The sequence below is a fragment of the Limulus polyphemus genome, unplaced genomic scaffold (genome assembly GCF_000517525.1).
Source record: "Limulus polyphemus unplaced genomic scaffold, Limulus_polyphemus-2.1.2 Scaffold9639, whole genome shotgun sequence".
NCBI lineage: Eukaryota > Metazoa > Arthropoda > Merostomata > Xiphosura > Limulidae > Limulus > Limulus polyphemus.
In genome coordinates, this window is record NW_013675249.1 from 4955 (window position 1) to 18388 (window position 13434).

The 13434-nt window shown below is 33.5% G+C and overlaps 1 long non-coding RNA gene across 1 annotated transcript in view; it reads right to left on the reverse strand.

The window, feature by feature from the left end:
• LOC111083461 overlaps positions 1 to 13427 on the reverse strand; it is a 14576-nt gene extending 1149 nt beyond the window's left edge. The window contains exons 1-2 of the long non-coding RNA XR_002609046.1: positions 13382 to 13427; positions 10072 to 10076 (exon numbers count right to left, since the gene is read on the reverse strand). This is a non-coding gene — a long non-coding RNA (uncharacterized LOC111083461). The remainder of the gene's footprint in view (positions 1 to 10071; positions 10077 to 13381) is intronic.
• Positions 13428 to 13434: the final 7 nt, after the last annotated feature.

Sequence of the window (13434 nt, forward strand, 5' to 3'; positions counted from 1 at the left end):
GTGATACTAGTCACGTGACCTCGCTGACGCAACAATAAAGTGCATCTGTATCAAATGGCTTTGAATTAACGTTACCATACATTTACCAATCATTCACGTTACAAAAATTTTTAGGTTTACGCCTAGTTTTGTTCCTTCACGAAATCGTCAGATTATAATTGCAAATAACTATGTTGTAAATTCTAATCATACATTCAGGACACTTCATACACGGAATCAGACCTCTTGCTAAAACACCGTTTATAAAGTACTGTTGCAATATTCCTATGTCAAAACAACGTACAGTTGTATTATTAGAGGATGTAGGACCTGGAAGTGACACAGACACGAATGTTATGTACCCAAATAATGAAATACGTTCGTCACTAACCGCAGTAGGTGTAATTATTGCAGTTATTGAGTGATACACCATACAAATGTAAATTTGTATTTTTTTTTTATTACATAATGTTGCTTATTACATAGAATAACAACTGCTACTAAGTAAAACTTATTAAAATACATTTTTATTCTAATACGGACCTTGGATTTAGACACAATGACAAACATTAACACGCCACCTATATTAGACAACTTTAGCACTACACAATCTCCATAACAATCAATTCCTCAATATCACGCCGTGGTCCAAAATCCCGTAGTTTAAAAATATATGCATATATCCAAAATCTGCCAAGTTGTAAACATACATTTACTTTCAATTTTTACCTTTTTCTCTCCCTTGCATTTTTGTTGTTGTTGTTGTTGTTGCTTAACAAACACAAGCCCGATAACTTTCTTAAATTACTAATACGTGTGAACAGACCCAAATACAACACCCAATGGGTGAGTGTTAGTAGCTCTGCAAACAGTAAACTTCCCAATATATTGTTACGACAGCGCAAATCACGTGACGCTGGTAACATGTGATGAGTTTCTCGAATAATCATGAATTTCCTAGTGCGTTCAGGACACCCCCTTTTTTAGTATACAAGCCTGGCAGATAAAGCCTACGGAATGATTGATTGAAGAGGTATAGATAGGTATTGAAGTGATAGATAATTGAATCAAGCGAACAGTAGGCACCGTAAGTAAAGTGTGTGAATCACTGTGATTTATAGCGAGTGTTATAAAGTTTGTTAAGTTTAAAGTGACTGTGGAAATTCTGTGTATTACAAAGTTGTATCGAGAAAGAATAAACTAGTTTTAATTAAGAAAGGACTTGTATCGCTGAAGTTCCTCGGAAAGAATTTATACCGAAATTTAACAAACAAGCAGATACATAACAATATTATTGCAATGCATTATATTATGTATTATTGGCTGAACAAAATATATTTTGTAATTTACGGGTGCAGGTCCAACTGTTGCAACAAAGTTTCATGGACAATTAACAACGCCACGTTCTGGAAAACCACCTTACATGTTTCGTATTATTAGTTAGCGTCAATGAAACATTCTATAATCTAATACTTTTAATTCGATATTTGTTTTCAATAAACATGTCCAAATTTCTGATATTTTACTTGCCATCCATCAACTAACATTGGTAATAAACCACCTGTTTTGTTGTTGTTTTATTTGGGGGGGGGGGGTCGCCTTGCAACGACCCCAGCTCAAGTGTAGTACATACAAGGTTGTTGCTAAGTCATCCATGTTTTAATATCTTTTAAATATTACCCAAACAAACATCTCAGTGACTTAATATACACGTTCCTTCTAAGACTAATGACTTGAGACTGTTTTATTAATTCAATAACATTTGTAAGATTAAAATAATGTAATTAATGGAAAAAGTCTATCTCTAAATAGAAATTAATTAGGGTTTTTACGGTGTAATAAAACGGTCTAGCTTTAGGAAGACGAGACTACAAGTCTAAGTGTCGTTACACTCCGTTTAGACGGAAATTTTGTTTACATAATCTATTTTAGCTACCTTCATATTCCATGCACAATTAAAAGTACGCAAAAAAATTGATGCACATAAAACAATGTTTATGCATATTTAACTTGCTAATATGTGTCATAATAACCCAAATGTTTGTGCTAATGATAATTTAGGTTTTCGCACTTTAAGTATCACTGAATCACGCACTTTTCCAGGTTGTCTGTAAAATGAAATTCCCTGTCGAGCCAACTTCAGTCAAAAATGTTTTGACATTTATTTTAAACAGAAAAGTAATTATTTTTCATTGTTGGTACCACTGATATACGTTTTTTTTGTTTTTTTTAATGCATAGTTTCTAATAGCTAAAGAAAGTTGCGATTGTTGAGATTATAGACAGAACAAGAGCCAAATCACATAATAGGGCAGCTATATTAATTTTATGAAAATGCCAGGACCAGTAACTGTTTAATCCAAAGTAATCATATGAATCAAAAAACAATAAACATTAAGAACGTTTTTCAAAGAATAGGGAACCAACTAGTGTTCATGTGTCATGTTATTTTCAAAATCTGTTTGCTGAATTATGGATAATCCGTTATAAAAACCAAAACAACTTTTATGAAGTTTAAATTCGCAGGCCTTTGTAGTTATTTAAAGATGGACGATATTACACGCTGAAAAAGTTACAACTCACGTTATGAGTTTTAAGTAATTACCACGTAAAGAATTTTATTCAATTCACGTAAACTAAACATACAAAATATGCAGACCACGGCGCAAGAAATAAAAGCCGAAAATCTATATTTTCACTTAAAAGAGCTAGAAATATCTACCTACAGTTTGAACGTGTGCTGAACGGCCAGGTTAGATCCCAATTGTTTGAACATAATAACGGAATTAACTATCACTTTTATAACGTCATTTATTAGAACTCAGATATTGTGTACTTCTAGAACATATTATTCCTGGTTTGAGGAATAACGACATACTTAGCACCTCTGCACATTGAGGATCGAGGACATGTATTTCTTTGGAACGTTCACGTGAAAACTTGTGCGGAAAAGAACAAGTTTGACGAACAAACCTGACTGCTATTTATTTTATAATTATGTCACGTCTTCCACGTTCTAAGGTTGGAAAGACGAGATTATTTTAAAATAAAACTGATAAACCAGTTAGTAAAACTAAAATAAACTGGAAAGAAAAACTAAGATTAAAATTTGTCGGTGCACGATCAGCATATATCATAAAAGATGTTAGACTATTTAAGTACGCCTTGACTCTTTCAAAGCGATCCACATTCTATCCATAATTGACCAATCACGAATAGGGTCATGAATCGGGAAGCACCTCTGTCTTAAAGTAGTCCAACACACACGCGGTAAAGTAGAACACAATACAATTACCGCAGGATACAGTAGATTTTTAAAGATTAACATCACGAAAAGAAACAGATTCGTATACTTCCATTATAAAAATGTACTCGATCACGGTAAATACAGGTCGTACTTGTTATCCCCAAACTCTTTAATTTATATATTACAACAACATTTATTTAATTACACTGCATCCATTAAATGATAAACTCAAAGTTCAAGCTGTATAATGCATAGCGTTCTCTCACTTCTTTATAGTGTTATAATAATATGACAAGAACCTTTGATCAGAGCTATTCCGTCATATCAACAACCATAGCTCTCGGAAACCATTTCTTCTTTCTAAATGGGCTATGACTAATTATAGTATGACTAGCCAAGTGGATGGAGTGCTGGACTGTGAATTCGAAGATCCACTGTTCGGGTTCCGTTGCCTTAAAATCACGCTCCGCTCTTTGTGGTCGTGGGTGTACTATAAGTGTGACGGCTAAATCCCACTATTCAATTCGAGGAACCCAAGGGTTGGTGGTGTAAATTGTTGATTATCTGCCTTCCCGCTAGCCTATCAGTAAAAATCAACATCTTTAACGAATTTTCAAACTTGTTTACGTTAATTATACATTTCTATATATGTATACTGTTTACAGCAATGTATAAGAATATAAAGTCTGTAATTTATAACTGAAGGATTTCGGTCATTCAAGCGTGTGTAGAAGTGTAGGTTAGCGACAGAAACTATCGGGTAGTTTAGGGATGAGTGTAGGTTAGCGACAGAAACTATCGGGTAGTTTAGAGATAAGTGTAGGTTAGCGACAGAAACTATCGGGTAGTTTAGGGATGAGTGTAGGTTAGCGACAGAAACTATCGGGTAGTTTAGGGATGAGTGTAGGTTAGCGACAGAAACTATCGGGTAGTTTAAGAATGAGTGTAGGTTAGCGACAGAAACTATGGGGTAGTTTAGGGATGAGTGTAGGTTAGCGACAGAAACTATCGGGTAGTTTAGGGATAAGTGTAGGTTAGCGACAATCTATCGGGTAGTTTAGGGATAAGGATACGTCAGACATAGACGCTATATATCATCAATTTCCCTTGACAACAACTGTTATGGTGTGGATCACATAAATCAAATGAATTTTAATAATTAAAAACTTTATGAAAGTCATTTATAAGTCATGACCAAACAGCATATTATAAATGCTGGTCCCTTTTGATTAATCGGTCCTTGTTTGTCCTCAAGTATATTCACTACAATACGGGTGTCACGTGCCGTATAGAACAATATGCAGGATTTTGCTTTAATACAATCAATGGCACGGCACTGTTGACCTAGAAAATAAACACAACCGTTCTAAACACGATATAATGCTTGGTAGTGACCCTAATTCCCCTGTGTTCAATATATCATGACCTCCACATTCCACACAGCTGCGTGTATGAAACCGATACACACGAAAGAAAAGTGTAAACAAGCTACAGTTTATTCATCCTTTCCCAACTGAAACTATTATCTACATGGTTTACAGCAAAGTGTAAACAAGATTCAGTTTATTCCACCTTTCCCAACTGAAACTATTATCTACATGGTTTACAGCAAAGTGTAAACAAGCTACAGTTTATTCCTCCTTTCCCAACTGAAACTATTATCTACATGGTTTACAGCAAAGTGTAAACAAGATTCAGTTTATTCCACCTTTCCCAACTGAAACTATTATCTACATGGTTTACAGCAAAGTGTAAACAAGCTACAGTTTATTCCACCTTTCCCAACTGAAACTATTATCTACATGGTTTACAGCAAAGTGTAAACAAGCTACAGTTTATTCCTCCTTTCCTAACTGAAACTATTATCTACATGGTTTACAGCAAAGTGTAAACAAGCTACAGTTTATTCCACCTTTCCCAACTGAAACTATTATCTACATGGTTTAAAACAAAGTGTAAACAAGCTACAGTTTATTCCACCTTCCCCAACTAGAAATATTACTTACAAGGTTTTACAACAAATATATATATAAAGTTTATTTCATCTCTCCACTCTACTATCATTGTTATCTAGAATAGTTCATATAACATTTGAAAAGCAGTTAATTTTTCTTTCTTCCTCCCAAACTTTAAATAAAATATTATTCAGAATCATCCATGATAGTTTACAGTTTCTTCCTTCTTTAAATGGAATTATTACCTAAACAGATACTGCATGGATGTCACTCAACTGCATTTTGATGGTCAAGAAAACTAAACCTAACACAGTGAAAGAAAATACATACAGCACAAAACACTTAGCAAGATCAAATTATGTTATGCATTCACTCAAAATTTAAAACAATTAAAGTAATAAGCATAAGGATAATGTACAAAAGTCTTCATTTTTCATCGACTTGCACAAATGTATCATTTCAAAACTACCAAACTTATTGAAGTGAGCTTTGGTTAATCTTATTCATTCCTAGTTTGTTGCTGTATTCTTAATATATTGGACATTTTCATTAGAGACACTTTCCTTTAATAGGATTGAGGGTGGGAGCTTCCCCCTAAACTTAATCTTCCTCTCTAAAGTTTTGGTAAATTTGAAAGTTTTATTTCTAGATGATAATTTCTGTTTAAAAAGCAAGATACTCATAGTATTGCAACATTTTTGACATACTTGTAAACAAATCCTGGGAAATACAACAAGACCACATGTAACAGATGTACTGTGCCTCAAACACTCGAATATCCCTCACCACATCAAACTGTAGGTTATAATTCAAATTTTAGAACTATACTTCACTCAATTTCTTAATTTAAAAGAAATATGAAAAAAACACAGATAAACATAGATTTTAGTGTGTCATGTGGTATGTTGAATGCAGCACTGGTTCAAATTAAATGTTTGTGAAGTCAAAATACTAAGTCTGTAGTTTAATACGAATTAGAAACTTAGATTTCAGATATTGACAAGCTAGAATATAAAATAAGAGCTTCTTATCTTTTCTATTTGCTGAGATATTGCTCACATAATAAATCAAACACAGTGGCACCACGCTCACTTCTTTCCATTCTTGAAAATGCTCCCTTATATACACACTTACTTCTATATATGACAAGAATAACCAATTGGAAGTTCAGGATGTCCCCCTAGTGGTTTTTCTCAGCCTTTCTAATGCACCTGGTGCCATTTTTTTATTTTGAACCAAGATTTCAATGAGGTAAGTTGTGTTTTTAGTCTGCTCGAAATTTCATATTTTTTTTAGACCCAAATACAGCTTAGTTACTACATTTGATAAATTACAGTAAAATTCTATGGTATTAATGTAGTAATTTATGATTTTTTAGTTATTCAAAAGTATATATAAACTCTAAAAAAAATATTTTGTTTGATATCCTTATTTCAAAATAGCAATAATTTATATACTTATACAATATATAATAATTGAAATGTGACTATTTTACAAAATACTGGTCAACTAAAACACAGCCAAGACAAGTTACTTTGCACAGACCAAAGGTCACCTTTATGTTATTTGATAGGGTAACATGAGTGCACATGAGCTTCATCATTATAACTTCTATTGTTAGCCAGGCATGGGTGAAAGGTCAATATAATAAAAGTAATAAATATATATAAATGTATAATCTTATGAGATTTAAGCTATTTTGTCTAAACATTTATGTTTGTGTTATAATTTGTGTTCATTCTGGAATGAAAGAGGCATAATTTATGTTTATTTCCTCATTTTTTATGGTGGTTGCGAGATAAGTCAAATTTACCGAAACCGTACATAGATTAATTACTCAAAATAATCTGAGAAATGAAATCCAAAAAGACCATATTAGGCCTAACTGACTCCCAGGCAGGGCATGGGAAGGCATGGCAAAATCAGGAGGTGGAAATCGGTGATTCAAGTTCTTGTCCATCTGAACAGACTCAGTTTGTTCGGGAGGAAGTGGGGCAAAATCCGGAGACAGAGGTTGACACATGTAACGTTCAATCTCCTGGCAAATAAACGTGGATAAATCAACCTCCAGGTCATGTGCACCTGAGGCTAGTGGCAGGTGTGACCCTTGAAGTGGTAACATGAACTTCGGAATTCATAATGAGGAAGAGTCAACCAATAATTGAAAGTATAAATAACAATGCAACTGTAATAAACTGGGATTAAAATGAAGTTAAGAAACTGTCTTAACAGAAGTAAAAATAAATGAAGATGAAAAAAAACAACAACGTGAAACTTTAAACAAACAAAAAGAAACACATCTGAGCACAAGCACTGCCAAATGAGAAATGGTAGTTAAGTAGAGGCGTATAAAGGGAGTCACATGAGTATGTCACAGTCCTATTGGTGTTAAAGTGATGGAGGATGATTTACGAGAGACATGTTGGAATCATTCGATTCCAATAGGGGGGAGCAAAAAGCCTGTGGCATGTATAAAGAAAAAATCTGCATAGAGAGAGCAGCACTGGATGAGAATAGCTAATCTTGTGAGAGGAGGGAAGTACTATATTGGAATATAAAGTTTGGTAGGATAGGGATTATATTGTATTTTTATAACAGATTGGTTAACCCTTGGAATGGGTTGCCTCCAGATGCAGTGGATGTGTTAAAGATAAGGGAGTTTAAGGGGAAGATTGATAAATATTTAAATGATAACAAGTGGTTTGGAATATACTTCTTGTGGATGGAGCAACCTACATGGACCAATAGGCCTTTTGTGTTCCTTAAATGTTATATTATGTCACATTTTACCAGAAGGAGAGTTTTTACTTCACATGATGAGCACACACGGCTTGATAACTAAAACCTTCTTAACAAATTAAGAAACAATAGTTATATAACATGCAAGTTAGGCTAGAGTATGATAAACTTTGGAGTCTCCCACAGTAGTTGATTGATTATTGAGTTTGTTAGTTTGATACTGTCAGGTAGTTTGCCAGTTTGATTTTATAAATATTGAGTGTGTTAGAATTAAGTATTAGAGACATGATAAAGTTATGTAATGTACAAACAAGATAAAATTAGCAACTGCTGTCTTAGTGTCTACTGTAAACTTAAGCCAACTTGTTGAGCTTATAAATCAAAGAAATGCTTTATTTTTCATTAAATGGACTGGACTTTGCAATTTTCTTTTTTCATTAAATAATCCAAAAAGAACATGCACAATTACAGAAATTATTAGAACAATACTTTGAACAGAATCAGCACTAAACATGTTGTTAATATCATCGAGGTATTGCAGTTCAAGAAGTTCCCCAAATCACTGACGCAAATTAAAAACAAAGCTATGGAATATCTTCATGGAAAAAAGAGAATATTCACTAAACAGAAACTACAAAAAGTTTGTCAGGGAAGAAAATAGTTTTCTACTAGCTGGAGTACCAGTCCCCTGGATGGAAGTTATGTAAATTTATGATTAATGAAAGGTTATCTTAGGAATAGGAAAGTTGCTTCCCTTGAATGTAATTATAAAAAATACAAATATGCCCATAAAAACTGCAAAATACGAAATGTGAAACTGCAAATTTGCAATTTATCTCTACATAGATCCAACAAACCTTCATGCCAAATATCCATCTACAGGGGGCGAAGTAGTGGTAAAGAACACCCAATAAAAAAACCACAAAACTGAAAATTTGTACGTACTCTCACATGGACCTATTGAACCTCCATACCAACAGAAAACAGATAGTACTATTATATTTATATAGGTAAACAAGATATTTTCTTATTGAATTTTAGGATTTCTTTTCCATGACTCGTGGCAATAGGTTCAACTTGCTAATGATACAAATTAAAACTAAAAGGGCTGTAACAGAAAACTTACATTAAATAGGAATTTTCCCAGTTTCAAAAGACTTCTGAAAAATAATCATTAAATCCCTCATCAGAAAAACATAACTATTTCATTCAAAAATTTTCCCCCTATTCATACAAATATCTAGATATACCCGATTCATTCAGATTCCTCACCATTAATTAGACAAACAGATCTAGCAAGTTCATTCAGTCGTGCCAACAGTAATCATACAAAAAGCTATCTATCTAATTTATTCAGACACATCCAAACTAATCAAACAGATCTAACCAGTATTTAAAGATAAAACACAATGATTTGCTAAGTTCCATACGATAGAATAAAGCAACGAGAACGAAAGGAGAAGAAAACAGGAAGAGGTTTACCACTGAATGTTGAATACTTAATTTCACATGATAGTTTTATTTTCTAGCATCAGTACACCTCTCTCTCAGGCTAAAAGATTTTTCTCAAATGACCTGTATGTTAGGAAGCCTGTCCTGACTAGTATTATAATGAAAAACACTATTTTTATTGAAATAATGTTGGATATTATAAAAAACAAACTTTTGAATTAAAAAGTAAAATGCATTCAATATAACTTGGATCATATCTTTGTGTAACAAAATGCATTTATACATCTAAAACATTATCATAAATAGCTACAAATCTGAAACTTTAAATTAAAGCAACTTCACTCACCTGGTCCATTCCAGAGAATAAACATGGTGAAAAATGGAGCTGTCACAAGCACAACCACAGTATAAAAAGCCAATGCTGGACGTCTGATGAACATTTTTTTCTTTTTTGTATTTTAGTTTGTATACTTGAGTTATCAATTTACACAATATTTAGTGTCCGGTGACTTAAAGAAATTTTTTTTACTTAGTTTTAATTAGCTCTGGTTACATAACCCATATTTAACATGTATAAAAATTAAAATTTACTTTTGTTTTTTTAAAGAAAGTCAATGTAGCTTAGATACAGCCAAGTACTACTGTTATTTACTAAGAAACATTCAGTAACCAATGTTCAAATTGACTTGTGTATTTACACACTGACTACTCAAGTCAGTACTGGCAACACTAACAGTCATTTAGTTCATAGGTTAGCCTAAGGCTAAAATGCAATTACTATGCTTACAAATTACAAATTAGGTCTGCTTCCTTGTGACATATTCACTTGAAATTCAAATCCCAACTTTCAAAATGAAGTAAACTGCAAAGTCACCAAATTACAGATATTCGAACTTTCATAGAGCAAAGTAAGTTGCTCAAACATACCAAGTTTTCAACGAAGGTACGAGTAATAATATAAATAAATAATATTTTCTTCTTTCAAATTCAAGTTAAGCTTACGTCAAGTTCACCAGTTTCAACTGCAAGAGTTCAGTTCAATGAACAATAAACTAAAAAGTCGATCGCGCAATTGCTATTACCATTTAACTAGCAATCGACCCTATCCAAACTTCCACAATAAAATAATCGCAAGCTCCCACGGCACCAGTTTGATTTCAACTATAGGCTTATATTATTAATATAGTAATAGTACAAGTTATACTATAACTATAAAGAAGTCTCTAACAGTAACAGTCTAACTTCTTTTTTCTAAATCGAGTCTACATATATAATGTAGCGAGATGTATCAAATTTTACGTATCAAAACTGGATTTTATATTTCTGATAATAAATTAACTTGAAACTATCACAAAAATACAACAAACTTTTTCTTCTCAATTGCACTATTTATAGTGATACTGTATGCACACATATTTGACCTGTATTATTAAGTTAATAGTCGTCGGCAGAGGGCGATATGAAATTATAGACCAATTAAAGCTTCTGATTAAACAAATATAATTAAAATAGTAAATTTGAATTATATGACTCGAAGTTTTGAAAATTACAATATAATGTAATGCTCTAAGCTAATCAAAACAAAAGTCTCTGTAAAACAAACAAACTACCACTAATAACCAGCATAAAAGAATTTATAGTTTTATTTTTATTCAACTTTTAGTTCAGCGGTAAATTTATGTACTTACAACCCTGAAACCCGTGGCTCGATTCTTCGCAGTAGAAACAGCAGATAATCGAACGTATCTTTACCCTAAAAATAAACAAACAACTTTTAGATACCGATAACACAGTGCTGAAAGTGAAAAAAAAAGCAAGCTGTTAGCAATAACTATGAAATTGAAAAGATCCTACATAACAGTCTCCTTTCAATAAACAATTTTATACCAACGATTCTAAAACTAGTAAGAAAAATAATGACATTAGTAATAATAAATTGAAAGCTCTATTTCATAAAGTTACTGGTACTAGTAGCCTAATAATAACCGTAACTATATTTTAATCTCATAATTATTTTTACAACTACACCATAATACTGTTGCGTATCTACTTGTTTGTTAATTTTCGGTAGAAATTATTTCCGAGGAACTTCAGTGACACAAGTTCTTTCTTGATTAAACCAGTTTATTCTTTCCCGATACAACTTCTAGTAATACACATAATTTCCACAGTTACTTTAAACTTAACAACCGTTATAACACACGCTATAAATCACAGTAATTCACACACTTTACTTACAGTGCCTACTGTTCGCTTGACTCAATTATCTATCTCTTCGATCTCGCTGGTTTTTCTCGCCAGGCTTATTTTCTAAAAAGAGGGCGTCTCGAATGCACTCGGGCCTTCATGATCTTTCGAGAAACTCCAGCATCCATAATCCCAGCGTCGCGTGACTTCCGCTGTCGTAACAATACCTTAGTTTCACTGATTCAATCAAACATATTCATAGTTTTAAAAATACATTTTCATGATTCACATTCTATGGACTAGACTTTGTAATCATCTTTTTCAGGAATTTATTTAATAAAATAGTAACTTTGTTATATAAAGGTAATTTTAGTTTACGGGCATAGTTTTAAATTACCTTAAAATGTTGCTTTTTTTCGACATCCTCAGTATCCTTTCAATATAACAAATACGTTTTTGTTGTTGTTTTTAATTGTAGTAGTTATTTAGTTGACTAGTTCTTTTGAATTACCTGGTGAAAATAATTCAACGTCCAGTACATCTAACGATAATCCATCATATCTCATCAAAGAAAACTGGTTCACCCTCCACTTTCATGAAAAAAAAAAAAAAGTTGTCACAACTTCCAAGATAACTGCAGATCCTATCCTCACTCACAGCTGCTATCTTGATTACTATCACTTCAGAGCGGAAAAACCACATTGTAAGCCTCATCCACCTCCTACCTTTCCCAGCCCACGTTCCACAACACTAAAAGAAAATCACCGTCAACCAGTACTCTACAGCCCATCCTATTACACTTGACCAGGCTACTCAAACTTCACCCACTTCTGAAACACAAGACAAGTTGACCCAAACCACCACTACAAGGAGAAAAAAAAGAACCCAGGACCAGCTGTCAGTCTTTCTAGTAACCAACGATGCTTATCAACAAACCAGCAATCCGCCTCTCAGCCCCATGCCACTTTCTAAACCATCGTCTTCAAATTCACCAACGTTCTAGTAATTGACACCTCTACCGACCTCAACCTATCCAACGAACTTTTCTGTGCCCTCCGCACACTCACCAGCATCACCGAGGACTTCACTCCTTTAAATCCATCCTGTAACCTGAACCTGTACCCCAATAAAACCATGGCAAACATCAGGAGAATCCACAACTCATTCAAAAGTTAATCAACCCCCTGCATCAGACTAAACTTTGCCTTCCCAACATACTTCTTCTCGGGCACTGGTAACGGATTGGTCGTTCCCACTGAAAGTGGATTTTCTCGGGGTACTCCTGTTCCCCCCACGTAAAATTCTTGGCATAGGATTTATAGATCCCCGCAGCCCTGATGGACCATCTGTCCTATATCAGCCATATACTCTTTGCTTTGTACTTTTAGGTTTACCTTTTTAAGTTTAAGATTGCTTAATTTCCGAGCATACCTGATTTATAATTATTTCTTTGGAAATAATAATTTTTCAATCCAATAAAGCCAGAAATAAATAAATAAAACATGCGGTAATGAATGAAGAGAGTTCCGGGTAATTTACGATTCTGTTCCGAGCTAGGGTGTGTTTTGTTATCGAGATTGTGAATCGCTGTGATTTTTAAAGTGTATTGTTACGTCTCCGTTTGTTAATTAATTTTCCGCAAATTCGTTCCGACGAAACTTTAGCGACACAAGTCCTTTCTTAAATAAAACTGGTTTATTCTTTCTGAATATAACTTTGCGATACATTTAATTTCGACAGTCGCGCTATAACAAACGCTATAATTCTCATCGTACGTCTCACGTGCTCGACTCCAACAATACTTAGTTCAATTACACACTCACTGTTCCGTCACGTTGTGACCGTCTTATATATACAAGACTAACACATATCTAGT